Source organism: Eurosta solidaginis, chromosome X (assembly GCF_040869045.1).
Source record: "Eurosta solidaginis isolate ZX-2024a chromosome X, ASM4086904v1, whole genome shotgun sequence".
Classification (NCBI taxonomy): Eukaryota; Metazoa; Arthropoda; class Insecta; order Diptera; family Tephritidae; genus Eurosta; species Eurosta solidaginis.
Genome location: NC_090324.1, coordinates 181,704,991 through 181,719,519, shown reverse-complemented (window position 1 = coordinate 181,719,519; position 14,529 = coordinate 181,704,991). Strand labels below are relative to the sequence as shown.

The following is a 14,529-nucleotide window of genomic DNA, read 5'->3' as shown; positions in this document are numbered from 1 at the left end:
ACCATTGGTTGCATCCTCACCGTCAGCAGCAGTCTCACGCACGCCATCGGCTACTTTACCGTCGGTTGAGGTGCCAGCGACACTAGTCAATACGGGCTCAGCAGCGAAACCGAGGGCTATAACCACTCAGAAAAAGTGGTCAGCAGCACTAGCAACCCAACCCGTCAACTATAGCAAAAGCTCGGTGACGTAGCTCGTGCGCTGTTTGTCAGTAAAATACTGACGTGGTCACTACCACCGCCCAGATGGACGGAACACTGTTCCCCGTATCGGAGACGAGTCGACCGGCACGAAGGCTACGCCAAGCTGAACGGGCAGACCAAAAATGCTACAGCTGATACTGCCACTAATTCGAGTACGAGTTTATGCCCCCTCACGCCGGAAGTCCACAATTGCTCACTGAGCAAGTAGTCCAACACCGTTCCCAAACGGAACAATGTATAGTCACACCCAAGTTGTCTACTGGGTACTCACTCACAGTCGATAGATGCGCGCACACAGAAGTTTACCTCCACATGCAGGTACTTTGGAGTTAGGGCGAAAATTGGTAGCAACCAAAATCACGCTCACATAATTAGGGCTCCGCCGGAGATTGACTTCCACTGACCGCTAAATTGGGGATCCAAATGTCTAATCACTATACACTGTTTACACAAACAAAGGTTTTTTCCGCCCCTTTGTGTATGCTACAAAAACTCACTTAAAGCACTCATCGAAATTATTACAACCACTGTCCGCAACTTCAAAGCACAACCGTTCGCAACGAAATCCAAACTCAGAGTGCGACTTCTGGCCAGGAGGATTAGCTACGGCGAAGCCAGGGGGCTTACTAAAGAACCCTGGGAATCGGTCCGTGGTGAGGTGTCAGTCAAAATAGGCCGCTCATATAGCTCGACTCCACCAGAGAGAGCCCAAAAAGATATCGCTGCCCACAGCTGATAATACAAAAATATTGTCAAAAGATGTGGAAAGATGTGCATCGAATTTCGAGGCAACCATGCCTCCCCATCGTGATGCAATGGCTAACCAGTCGGCAACTTTCAGGGATGTCTTGGGTGGGGTAATGCTGGGCATAATACCACCCGACTATCCATCCACGATCTGGTCTTCAAGGGAACTGAAGGCTATACAGAAGGCCATCCTAGAAGAGGTGATGAGCCAAAAAGATGGTGCTATAAAGCCCACCTTCAGCGGTTGCACATCTCCCCTTGGCTGGCTTTCTATCACCAGCAGGAATGCAACCACCAAGGAGTGGCTAAGGGCTATCGCCCCAAACTCACTCTATGGCAGGGTGCTAAGCTGAATGTGGTATCTGATGCATATATACCACGTAGGACCATTTTCGCGGGGTACTTTAAGGAAGAGGAATGCGCCTCAAATGACGGCATCTTGAGGTTATCTGAGGCCAAAATGTCGGTTTGAGTACCAGGAACTGAAGAGCCCTCAACCGGATACGAAAGTCCACGGTGGCGGAAGTAACAATAGCCATCGATCCTCTATCTACCGAGCTAATAAAGCAACGCAACTACTTGATTTTCTGCGGGTTTGGCAGAGTCAAGGCCTAAAAACCAGCCATCCCTGTCCCTGGTAAATATAAATACCAGCAGCAGTGACAATAAGGGTGAGGGTAATCACACGGCTGGCTATGACAAATCCTACTGAACAGCAGGATTTACCGAGGCAAACGGACACCCTCAAAAAAACCTTCAAAAGAAGAGCCCAGGCCTTCTGGGTCTACTGTTGGCCCACAAAGGCCAAACGAGGCAGAGACAGTCCACCAGCCTGTCTCCCAAAACCTAATGATAGGAGAGGGAAAAAGAAAGGACGAGGACGAACTGCTGAAGAAGATGTAGCTCACCACGCCAAGGCAGCCTCAGACGTCCCAATTAAAAAATTTTCCCAGTGGATTCTGGGAATAGCCTTCATCCAGGATCCCTGGATTCAACGCGGTGCCGTAAAAGATCTGAACAGTACTGATGGTAAGTTGATCTATGCCACCAGTTCTCGTTCACGAGCGGCGATGCTTTTAAGCAACAAACAACTTAATGTTTCTTCCACTTTTACAATTCATGACGGCTGATTTGGTAGCAGTATGGGCAAAAACTCGAACCCCAAGAGGCGAGCAAGATGCAGTTTTGGTCTCTGCTTACTTTCCGGGGGAAGAAGAAACGGTCCCAACAACCGAATCAATAGCCCTCATCAAATACTGTTAGCGGAGTGGTATACCATAGATCCTCTGCTATGATGCAAATTCCTATCAAACAATGGTGGGCAGCACAAACATCAACAACAGGGGTGAGTACCTCCTTGAGTTTATTCGTAGTAACTATATAAGCATTATCAACCGGGGCAATGAACCCACCTTTGTAAATGCTATTAGAGGGGAAGTTTTAGATCTCACTCTTAGCAGCCATAATATGGCCAGCACCGTCACTAACTGGCATGTTTAAGGGGAGGAGTCAATGTTGGACCATAAACACATAGTATTCGATATTGGTCACTTTCGGGAACACATGCCGCCTTTTAGAAATCCCAGGAAAACGAACTGAAACCTTTTCCGTTTTTTTATTGAGGAAGCTGGAAACAGCTTACAGCGACCCATAACAACCGTGCAGGAGTTTGAAAAGGATTCTGAACAGCTCCACTTAGACATTAAATCAGCTTTCAATGAGAGTTGCCCCCAAGGAAAGATACGTACACAACACGATGTGCCTTGTTGGAACAAAAAGCTTGGGCAGCTAAGATGCCAGGCTAGGAAGCTATTCAATAAATCGAGAGCTATGGGCGACTGGAACTCATACAGAGTCGCTCTAACATCTTACAATGAAGAACTTAGGAAATCTAAAAGGACTACCTGGAGAGAACACTGTGAAAAAATTAATGATCTTCTAGCAGCGGTTGGACTACCAAAAGCCCTTTCTAGAGATCACAGAAATGTAACTTGCACTTTGAAAAAAAAAGAAAAAACAGATGGGAGACAAAATACGCGGCCAGAAGAGGAATGTAAACTCTTACTCGAAACTCACGTCCCTGACTGCAAAGAAGGCTGTCAATCACCATCTATAAAAAAGCCAAGCAACAAAGCTGACCACTGTCAAACGAGTGCAATGGGCCCTGTCTAATTTCAGCCCATTTAAGACATCAAGACCCCATCCATCCTTGTCTGTTACAGCAAGGGATAAATTATATAGGCCCAGTCCTATCCACTTTATATAAGGCATCACTACTGCACGTTCCCAAAAAGGTGGACAGAGGTTTAGGTAGTACTTTTACCAAAGCCAGGGAAGCCCGAGCAATTGTCCTCGTCGTGTCGACCAATAAGCCTGAGCTCGTTTCTCCTAAGGGTAAGGAGAAAATCATAGATCAGCATACGAGGGATGTCAATCTAAATAAACTCCCTCCGTGTGGGAATGAGTTCGCCTACCAGTCAGGGAAATCTACGGAGACGACTATTCATAATCTCACGGTAAAAATCGAAAGGGCTCTAGATTCAAAAAATATAGCCCTCTGCACTTTTAGCGGTGAGCTAATGTGAGAAGGCGACAACCTGGCTAGGCCACTCTGACATAATCGGTTTAAGGGCTAGCCGGGGGAGATTTCATCGGCAGCGTCTGTACACCTCTAGGTGCGGCTGCAAGCGGGCGTCTGTCTTGGAGCAAGCGGCTCGCTATATAAACGTGTCAAGTAATATTTTCACCCCCGCTGAGCGGGTTGTGCGCTGGGCTTGGGACCCGCCACGTAAAACCATACTCCAATGAAATATAACAACAAGCCTCTTTTTAGAGGGCGGCCCCCACTCCGTTGGAAGGACCAGGTGGAAAACGATTTAAACTCCCTTGGTGTGACCAATTGGCGCCGGTTGGCGGAGCGAAGGAGCGACTGGTGCGCCTTGTTGGACGGCCATAACCGTTTAGACGGTTAAGCGCCAATTAAGTAAGTAAGTAAGTAAGTATCAGGGGCTTTCGATAACACAACACAACAAGCTATCGAACAAGATATGGTTGATAAGGGCATAAGTCCTTTGATAATTCGATGAGTGACGTCCATGCTAAAGAGTAGAAAACCCTGTTTGGAAGTGGAAGGGACGACTGAATAAATGCGGCCACAAGAGGAAGCCCACAAGGAGGTGTGCTCTCCCCTCTCCTGTGGACCCTTGTCATAGATGACCTCCTTCAGTTAATGAAAACAAAGGGATTTGATACGCAAGGGTATGCAGACGACCTAGTTATTTGAATCACAGGGATGCACGAGGAAAGAATATCAGATCGCATGCAACAAATACTTCGCATCGTAGAGAGGTGGTGCAGTGGGGTCACACTTGACAGAACTCTCACGTTGTTTTTGTTGTTGCTGTAACAGTGCTTCGCCCCATCCAAGAGGTGCAACTGATCGTAAATTGTCATCAATAACCTCTAACGGGAGTCCAAGGAAACTTGCTGTTTCAACAGGGTTGGACCATAATGAGAGGGGTGTTAGAGGCGTTGGTTCCACAATACAGCTGAAGAGATGATTCGTGTCATGTGGGGACAGGTTACAAGCAGGGCATATGGTTTGTATATTGGGGGTGATTCTGGATAGGTAAGAGTTTAACCTCTTACAGTATATAGATCGAAGTTGAGATTTCTCTTCCTAATGGGGAGTATTCTCGCCTCATTATTTAGACGGTGTTCTGTGGACATAAGAAGGCAACACATGGCGGTTCTGAGGGCAGTATTTTGGCAGGCCTGTAGCTTCTTCCAGTGAGTAGTATTTAGGCTTGGAGACAATATCGGGGACGCGTAGCTTGCAATCGGCTCGCAAATTGCTTTGTAAGTGGTAATGAGCGTTTCTTCACCTTTTCCCCAAGTACTGCCAGCAAGAGATTTGAGCATTTTATTACGGCTCTGGATTTTCGGTACAATTGCGGCTGCATGCCCACCAAAATGTAGATTCTGATCAAACGTAATACCCAAGATTTTGGGGTGTAAGACAGTCGGTAGCGTAGTCCCATTGACATTGAAGTTAAAAATGTTCGACATCTGGGACATCCATGTTGTAAATAAGGTCGCCGATGATTTAGTCGTTGATAATGTCAGGCTTCGCGAGGTGAAAAAACTGGAGAGATCAGGGAGGTAGCCGTTTATTTTGTTGCAAAGCTCCTCGATTTGTCTGCCTGGGCCTGTGGCCATAATTGTGCAGTCATCAGCGTAGGACACGATAGTAGCTCTTTCTGATGGCGAAGGTAGCTTAGATATGTAGAAGTTAAAGAAAAGTTTGAATAGGACACCACCCTGTGGCACACCTTGTTTAATTCTTCTTGGTTTTGATCTTGCGTTTCTAAATTGCACCGATTTCTGCCGACCACCCAGATAATTTGCGGTCCAACTTTTAAACTTGGGAGAAGGGTAGACCCTTCCAGGTCTTGCAGTAACGTGCGATGGTTGACCGTATCAAAAGCTTCAGATAGGTCTAGCGCAACGAATACTGTTCTATGGTGGGGGTTTTTATTTAAACCGCAATTTAGCGCGGTTGTTGTGCCATGCAGTTTTCTAGAGCCATGCTGATGACAGGCTAGTTGCAAATTTGCTTTGAAATAGGGGAGCAAAATGGCTTCAATTGTCTTGGCTACTGGCGATAGGAGAGATATCGGGCGATATGAATCTCCTATGTTAGCTGGTTTCCCAGGTTTTAGTAGCGGGTCCACCTTGTCCATTTTGCATATTTCGCGAATGACAAAGGTGGAAAGGGACAGGTTGAAAACATGAGCTAAATATTTGAAACCCTCTTTTCCTAGGCTTTTAAACATCGGCATAGCTGTGCCGTCTGAGCCCACTCCTTTAGATGGTTTAGCATGACCGATGGCATCATCAACCTCTTTGGCGGTGATGGCATTTGGGGATGCGCTGAATTTATATTTATGTGCGCGTCTCCTGGCCCTCCGTCCAACTTTGTCAACCGTAGAATGCATTATATATTTTCGGCAAAAAGCGCTCGTGCATTTTTTCGCATCCGACAGCACTTTATCTCCAAAGGCGATGGAAGTTTTGTCATTGTACTTAGACAGCCTCCTAGCATACGAATGGGGACGTCTTCGTTTATTGTGCAAACATATATATTCTGTGCTGGCGAACGATGCAAATGGTGGTAGCGACTAAGAGTCTGTTTCAATTACCTACACGATTGCTGCCGGAAAAGACGGGGAGGAAGACGGGGGTGGGGCTGATACTCGGCATTGCTACCGACTCTACTACGGATATTGTAGTTATGAGTAGGAGTGGCCGTAAGAGCTGGTGGCGCCGTAGGGCACGGGCGGCAGCGGGTACTTGTTGTGGCTTGCTGAGCAGCAGGGCAAAGCAACCAGAGCTTTCTTCGCCTGTACTCGACTCTACGGCAAAACATGGGGTATATCTCCAAAAATGGCATACTGGACATTTAATACAGTTGTAGGGCCATGCAAAGAACGGCAACAGCTAAACTAAGCAAACTTCATCGACTAGTTACGGGGTGATGAAAACGTTTGCTAGTGCTTCCATCCCCTATTCTGATAGAGAAAGAGGCAACACTAGGCGCACTAAGACTTCAAAATATTTCAGAGCCAGGAAATATGATAGGGCATATGAAAGTAATAGGAAAATTCATAAGAAATCCCATATTACAACTGCGTGACGTAATGTCCCCTAAGCTCAGAATCTCAGGGAACTTTAAAGTGTCCATTGTGGGCAGGACCCACTGGGAAACAGGGAGTCACTATAATGACTCTGACTAAGAGTTTGGTTCATGGATGGAACAAAATTCGATGACGGAAGAACGGGAGCAGGCATCTATAGGCCGAACTTCAGGAAATCGATACCAATGGGATGCTACCCCAGCATATTTCAGGCAGAAATCCCCGCAATAGAAGTCTGTGGCAGAGAATGTCTGCGGAGAGGCTCAACATCGAAGAGCATCTACATTATGTCGGACAGTCAGGCGACCCGGCGTGCCTTCCAATCATACACAGTTACATATAAGCTAGTGGATGAACGCACTGAAATTTGTAATACCCTGGGAGCCAAAAACAAGGTTTTGTTAGGATGGGTTGGACATCAGGGACATGAAGGTAATGAACATGCAGATTACCTAGCAAAGCAGGTCGCTACAGCAACATTCTATGGCCCAGAGCCCTTTTGTGGACTTACAAAAGCACATAACAGGGAAACTATAAGTAACTGGGAAACTAAACAATTCAGACGTCACTGAATGACTGCCCAGGGCGAAGACAGGCCAAACTTTCGGCAACCAAAGTATCAGCCAAACTCATTAATCTAAGCTGGGAGGATCTAAGAACTCTCATTGGGTTCTATATATGACACTTCGATCTACAACATCACGTAAGTAATTTAAATCTATCCGATACCCAAACTTGTAGTTTCTGTGAGCTGGATGATGAAAAGCCGACTCAAATTCTATGTAGTACGTCGCTCTGGCTTGGCATAGACTCTCCTATCTAGGTGGTCTGACTCTTAATCCATATGTGATATTGAGTAAAAGCCGTAAGAGGTGTAGTAATAATTTCAATTCACACGCGTTATTTCGTGAAATATTTGTTAAATATTTCTCTCTCCTCGCTGTATTATTTTGGCGGAATGGGGCAGTGAATATGATTTCAGTGGATATGCACTATCACCAGCAATCCATTGCGATGTCGACAAAAACCTATGTGGGTGTTTTGAGAGCAAGGAGTCCCAAAACATTTTTGCATCGTGGACACTACCCTAGTAACCTAGTGTAGCTTGCCTTATACGTAAGCGATAATCACAAATTACTTGAATTTGAATGGAGCACCGACGGGTGCTTCGGCCAATTAAATTTCGGAGCCATCAATGTATCGAACACATCCAGGCATTTCCTTTTCTGTGGCTGCAGTCAACTTTAAACGCTCCCATTCATTAGGCCAGAATAAAAATCTACCCTTTAAATTGAGTATTGCCTTGTTACGATTTGAATAATACCGCCATACCGCCATTTTACGGATCGAAAGTCCTTCACCTGAAGATCCAAACCTACGACTTTAAGCTGAAGTTCAATCGGAAGTTGTATTGTGTTTTTATCACTCCGAAACACATTATCATCTTTTATTAAGTTTAGCGCGTAAGTCATACTCCATTTGGTTGAACATAATTTATTTTATTTATTATTTGTTGGGGAAATATCCAATATTACCCTAACAGTTTTTAGCACGCTGGCTGCGAGGGCCTTCGGGGGAGTTGGGTATATTGACTTTTCACCTAGTGGATTTATAAGGGAATATGTATGGTTAAATTGGGACCACTCGACTGTTTTTAAGTGTGACAGGTGGTAGACGATAGTTTTGAGAATATCGATTTTGGAGTATGTGCTGAAGGAGAAGGTGGGATTGTAGTAGGTGTTTTTGGTAGCTGAGTCCGCATACTCATTGCCGGGGATACTTATATGGCTAGGTATCCATAAAACTTGTATCTTTTTTGTCCATTTTATTAGTTTTTCCATAATTTGGGTAACAGTCTGGTCGTCCTCGTTAAAGATGCTTTTTAATGTTTGGCAGGCAGACAAACTATCTGTGCAAATTAGAAATTTGCCTTTGTTGCTGGCTTCGTACTCCGAAGCTTTAAGAATAGCCAGTGCCTCGGCTGAGAACATTGAATTATTTGGTGTTAAATAGCCGTTGGATATTAGTGAACCGTCTCTGTGTACTACCGCGAATGTTGTGTTATGGTCGGTTTTAGAGCCGTCTGTGAAGATCGGTACCCAGTCTCTAAGGCATTGCGAATGTATCAGTTCCTCGTAGCGTTGTTTGAAAACTAAGCTGTTCGTATTAAGTTTACGGAGAGCATGTAGATCAACGTTAACTGCTGTAGGAGGAAGTTCCCAGGGCGGCTGACTGCTACCTTTAAAACCGGTTAAAGGTAGAGAGATACCGAGAGTTTTGCAATTAGAAACGCTAAGGCGGATGGCCGACATTGTTTTGAAAGAACGTTTATGGCCGAAAGCTGTTCTAAAGGTGCTGAAAAGAAGTGTATTTGTGGTATTAACCAGCTTGGGTATAAGTTTAAGCGTCTATGAATAATAGAAGGGAGACCAGCTTCAGCTAGGATCCCCTTGATAGGGGAGGTTGCGAAGGCATTAATGCTACGCCGGGCCGCAGAATGACAGGGGGAGTTGAGGAAATTAAGGTGGCTTTTGGCACATCATCCATAGATAGGGAGGACATAGTCTATTTTGGAGAGGATGATAGAGCGAGTGCTGTTTATGAGGCTATTTTGGTGAATTTGGAGGTATCTCGACGCTAAATACTTAATAATATTGAGCCTAGTAGCAAGTTTTTTCTTAACAGGACGCAGTGCTGTTTGAAAGTATATTTATAATCAAACGTTACACAATGGCTGAGTTCTCAGGTGCCGTATTTCCTCAAAATCCTTACGGAGATGACTCCTTAAGTCCCTGGGCGGTGTTGGCTCATCAATCAGATGTCTGTTGGGATGCCCAGGTTTCTGGGTATTCAACAGGAACCGTTTGGTTAGCATCTCATTTCTCTCCTTGATGGGGAGTATTCTCGCCTCATTATGTAGAAGGTGTTCTGGGGAAATAAGAAGACAGCCCGTGGCGCGTTTGAGAGCAGTATTTTGGCAGGCCTGTAGCTTATTCCAGTGGGTAATTTTTAGGCTTGGCGACCATATAGGGGACGCGTAGCATGCAATCGGCTTGCCAATTGCTTTGTATGTGGTAATGAGCGTTTCTTTGTCTTTTCCCCAAGTACTGCCAGCAAGCGATTTGAGGATTTTATTGTGGCTCTAGATTTTCGGTACAATTGCGGCTGCGTGCTCACCAAAATGTAGATCCTGATCAAACGTCACACCAAAGATTTTGGGGTGTAGGACAGTCGGTAGCGTAGTGCCATCCACGTGGATGTTCAAAATGGTCTACATTTGGGGCGTCCATGTTGCAAATAAGGTCGCGGAGGATTTAGTCGGTGATAATGCCAGGTTTCGCGGGGCGAAAAAACTGGAGAGATCAGCGAGGTAGCCGTTTGTTCTGTTGCAAAGCTCATCGATCTTTGGGCCTGGGCCTGTGGCCATTATTGTGCAATCATCGGCGTAGGAAACGATAGTAACTCCTTCTGGTGGCTAAGGTAGCTTAGATATGTAGATTATAAACAAAAGTGGGGATGGGACACCACCCTGTGGTACCCCCTGTTTAATTCTTCTGGGTTTTGATGTTTCGTTTCTAAATTGCACCGATGCCTGCCGACCACCCAGATAATTTGCGGTCCACCATTTAAGACATGGGGGAAGGGTAGACCCTTCCAGGTCTTGCAGTAATGTGCCATAGTTTACTGTATCAAAAGATTCTGATAGGTCTAGCGCAACGAGTACTCTTGGTGGGGGTTTTGATTTAAACCGAAATTTATCTGGGTGCTGATGGCGTTTAGCGCGGTGGTGGTGCTATGGAGTTTTCTGAAGCAATGCTGATGGCAGGCTAGCTGCGAATTTGCTTTGAAGTAGGGGAGCAAAATGGCTCCAAGCGTCTTGGCTACTGGCGATAGGAGAAATATCGGGCGATATGACTCTCCTATGTTAGCTGTTTTCCCAGGCTTTAGTAGCGGGGCCACCTTGGTCATTTTCCAATTTTCGGGGTATGACAAAGGTGGAAAAAGAAAAGTTGAAGACATGTGCTAAATATTTGAAACCCCCTTTCCCTAGGCTTTTAAGCATCGGCATGGCTATGCCGTCTGGGCCCACTGCTTTGGATGGTTTAGTATGACCGATGGCGGTGACGGTAATTGGTGACGCGCTGAATTTATGTTTATGTGCGTGTCTGTTGGCCCTCCGTCTATCTTTGTCGACCATAGAGTACTTTATATATTGTCGGCAGAAAGCGCTCGCGCAGTTTTTCGCATCCGACAGCACTTTATCGCCAAAGGTGTTTACTTACACCGGCAGAGAGGTTACAACCGCTGAGGTGCTCCTCCCATTTCGCCCGCTTGTGTTCATCCACAAGCAATCTGATGCGTTGGTTTATATCCCTTATTTGGGGGTCGCCCGGATCGAGCTGTTTTATAAGGTCACGTTCTCTCGCTAAACTTGCGACCTTCGCCGGGAAGTGGGGCCTAATTTCAGGAATTCTACCGACGGGAATGAAACGAGCCGAGGCGGATTCAATGACCTTGCGGAAAGCACGCTCCCCTTGGCGAGCATCAGTCGGGATAGGAGAGGCAGCAAAGCGGCTGTCTGTAAAGGATTTGTATTCGTCCCACTTTCCTTTTTTAAAGTTAGTGAAAGTGCGTTTTTCTTTGACGATGAAGTCGGCAGAATGCTTGAGCGAATCAGTATAGGCAGGTGGTTGGATGCCAATGTTAACATCGGCTGCCAGTTGACGCAGTTTACGAGTTCTGCGCTCACGATTGAAATATCCGGCGAACTTTGACAGCTTCCTACCACACGTGTAGGGGCGTCTTTGTTTATTGTGCAGAACGTCGTTTCTTTTATTTGATCCGCCAACATTTCACCCCTACTCTCCACCCGCAAGTTTGAATGCCATAGATCGTGATGGGCATTGAAATCGCCTAAGATAATGCGATTGTTGCCAGTGAGTAAGGCGCTGATATTAGGGCGGTATCCACTGGGGCAACAGGTGGCAGGAGGGATGTAGATGTTGATAATTTCTAGGTTTGCATCGCCTGACCGAACAGATAAGCCTTGACGTTCTAAGACACTGTCCCTGCTGTCTATGTCGGGATGTGGACATTATACCCAGAACACGTCTGCAGAGAAGATCTTGCTGTGCGTTTAGTCTCTTGAATCGCAGCAATGCGGACGTGGTGCCGCTTCATGAAATCGACTACCTCCGTGATCTTCCCAGTTAATCCATCATAGTTTAACTGCAGAATTCTGAAGTGCATAGGGGGAGACGTCGTCACTCTGGGAGTAAGTGACGGGTGACTACGCCTGGGTTGTGGAAGGCCAGGACGCTAAGGCGCAGACTACGGGACGTCCTAGGGCGTGTATAGCAAGGAGCCACAAATGATTTATAGAAGTTACGTGGACGTCTGCTTTTGGGATTTAGCCCAGAACGACCTGCCCGTTGCAACAATCCCTTACACGAGCCACACTGACAAGAGTATGACCGTCCTAAAAAGATTCTTTTCCCGCAGATGTATTTCTCAGGACCGGGGTCAGGAGGCGGACCCGGATTGGGTTCGATACCTTCCCGTAGCAAGAGAATATGGAGCAGTCCCGCTGCAAGGAGCTGCTGGGAGGTTGACAGTTTGTGGGAGGGGCGCAACAAATTAAATGGAGTTACACTGAAATGGCAGTCCTTGGTCGGGAAAAATCCCGAGTCGCTCCGGTATATAGAACCGACGCCCTTGTAAAGCTTCTAATGAGTCATGGGGGTTTGTTGGGCTTTGGAATCGGGAGAATGGAAGCGGATAACCAGGTACGTGGGTAAGTTCCACTTTCAAGAATAGCATTATACAATGAAATCAGGGAATGTTTGCAGGACTTGAGGAGGTTTCGTAACATGGGGTATGATATTCTGTCTCTACCCGGTGTTTTTCCTTTAGCATGCTGAAGGGCAGCTTCTAATTCGGTGTAGGAAAAGCCTGCTTCCAGGGAAATGCCTCCCTCGAAACGTCGGAGGGGTCGTAGGGTTGTGATAGAGCTGAATTTTTTCGGTTGATGTATTCTACTGGGAAGTTGACGTTTTCTGCGTACTCTGACGAGGAGCTGCCGGAAGCTTTCGCTATATCCGACGCTGTTGTGAGGGTATGGTCGGCAACCAGGATCAGTTTTATTGTTGGAGGTTGGATTCCAGTAAGGGTTTTAATTTTCGCCCAAATTTTCTTTGGTTGAGATGACGGATTAATATCTGCGGTAAAAGAGGCGATGGATTTTCTTTTGGCTTCTTTAACCGATTTCTTGAACAGAGAGTTTGCTTTTTTATATGCCGCAAGAAGTTCTAAAGAAGGACATTGTTTGTAGGCATGCCATAGCTTCTGCTTTTTTATTCTTAAGTTGTTCAGGCCTTTGTTCCACCCTGCTGAGTAGTTATTGATTGAGGATGTGTTGCTTTGGGGAATGGCAATATTGGCAGCATATCTGATGGCTTTGGTTATGTTAGCTGTCAGCTGGTGGATTTTAGTAGAAGTCCACTGTTTAAAGTTCCGTTCACACAGGGATTGAAATAGTATCCAGTCCGCTGCGTCAGTCTTAAATTTTGAGCATTTCCTTGGTTTGGTACGAGGGAGGTTAAACATGACCTCTGTGAGTAGTGGGTAGTGATCGCTACCAAACAAGTGGTCAATCCTTTACCAATTACATTTAGGAAAAATCTGATTTATGGTTGGAGAAGTTTGTAGGAGAGCCGTCGTTTAGAATGGTGAGGTTTTCTGTCATGATAATATTTTCTTTTATCGTACCGCGGGAGTTAGCTTTTTCGGAAACCCACCAGGGGCTCCAGGCATTAAAGTCACCCAGAAAGAGCGTTGGGTCGTTTGCTCGGGAAAGTAGGGGGAGGATGTCGGTTTCCGAAAAGCTTTGGGTTGGAGGGATATATGTGTTGATGACAGTAATAGGGGAGGGAAGATTAATTTCTATTGCGATTGTTTGTACTTGTCGACTGGTATAGCAGTTTGTGGGGCAGATTACGTTTGACGAGAGTGGCTGAGCCTTCTTTTGTCCTGGTTTTTTGGGGGGAGTTAGTAAAATATGCAATAAACGACTTTGGAACTACGCAATTGTTTGCATTTAAAGGTATTTTGATGTTTTGCAAACATATTATGTCTGGATTAAAGTCCCGGATAATTAATTCTATATCGTTATAGTTATTGAAATATCCTCTGATATTCCACTGTAATATTTTTACCATAATAAAAATTGTTTACGTATAAATCTATATATTCTATAATAAGTGAGTTTTTATTAGTAGTTTGATTGTATGTATAAGAGTCAGGGCCGTGGAGAGAAAATCCGGGCCCGGGACTAAACAATTTACGGGCCCCCTAAATAATCCACTAACACATTTGATTAAATTGAATTAATGACGTCTTATTCATGAATCATTATTGATCGATTACATCAAAAAAAAAATTTTTGCCACATCAACTAAATGATTTTTTGACTAAGAGCTAAAAAAAAAAGTTACACAAAATATTTACTATTTATACTATTTTATTGTAACGTAGAAATAAAATTCTCTTTTAACAGCCACATATTGTTTCAAATAATCTTTTCTAGTTATTTGGTAACATTTTAATACATTTCTGATAAATCTAATGATGATTATACATTTCAATTATTCAATATAGAAGGTTCGGATATCAAAGAGTGGCTTTTCTTGCTTTTTCCGCTGCAAATTTTTTTATAATAATATCAAAATTTAACTGTCTTGCCAAAACGGATTCAACACAAATCGTGGAGACACCTGAAACTCGCTCTTGAGATGAACACGATCTATGAAGGGTTTTGATTCTTGAAAGGACGCTGAAGGAACGTTCTGCACTAGCTACAGTGACAGGTATAACACAAATGTTGG

At 45.1% G+C, this 14,529-nt stretch overlaps 1 protein-coding gene across 1 annotated transcript in view; it reads left to right on the top strand.

Moving 5' to 3' along the window:
* sv (shaven) overlaps positions 1-14,529 on the top strand; it is a 956,023-nt gene that overhangs the window by 241,803 nt on the left and 699,691 nt on the right. The gene's annotated exons all lie outside the window — the stretch shown is intronic.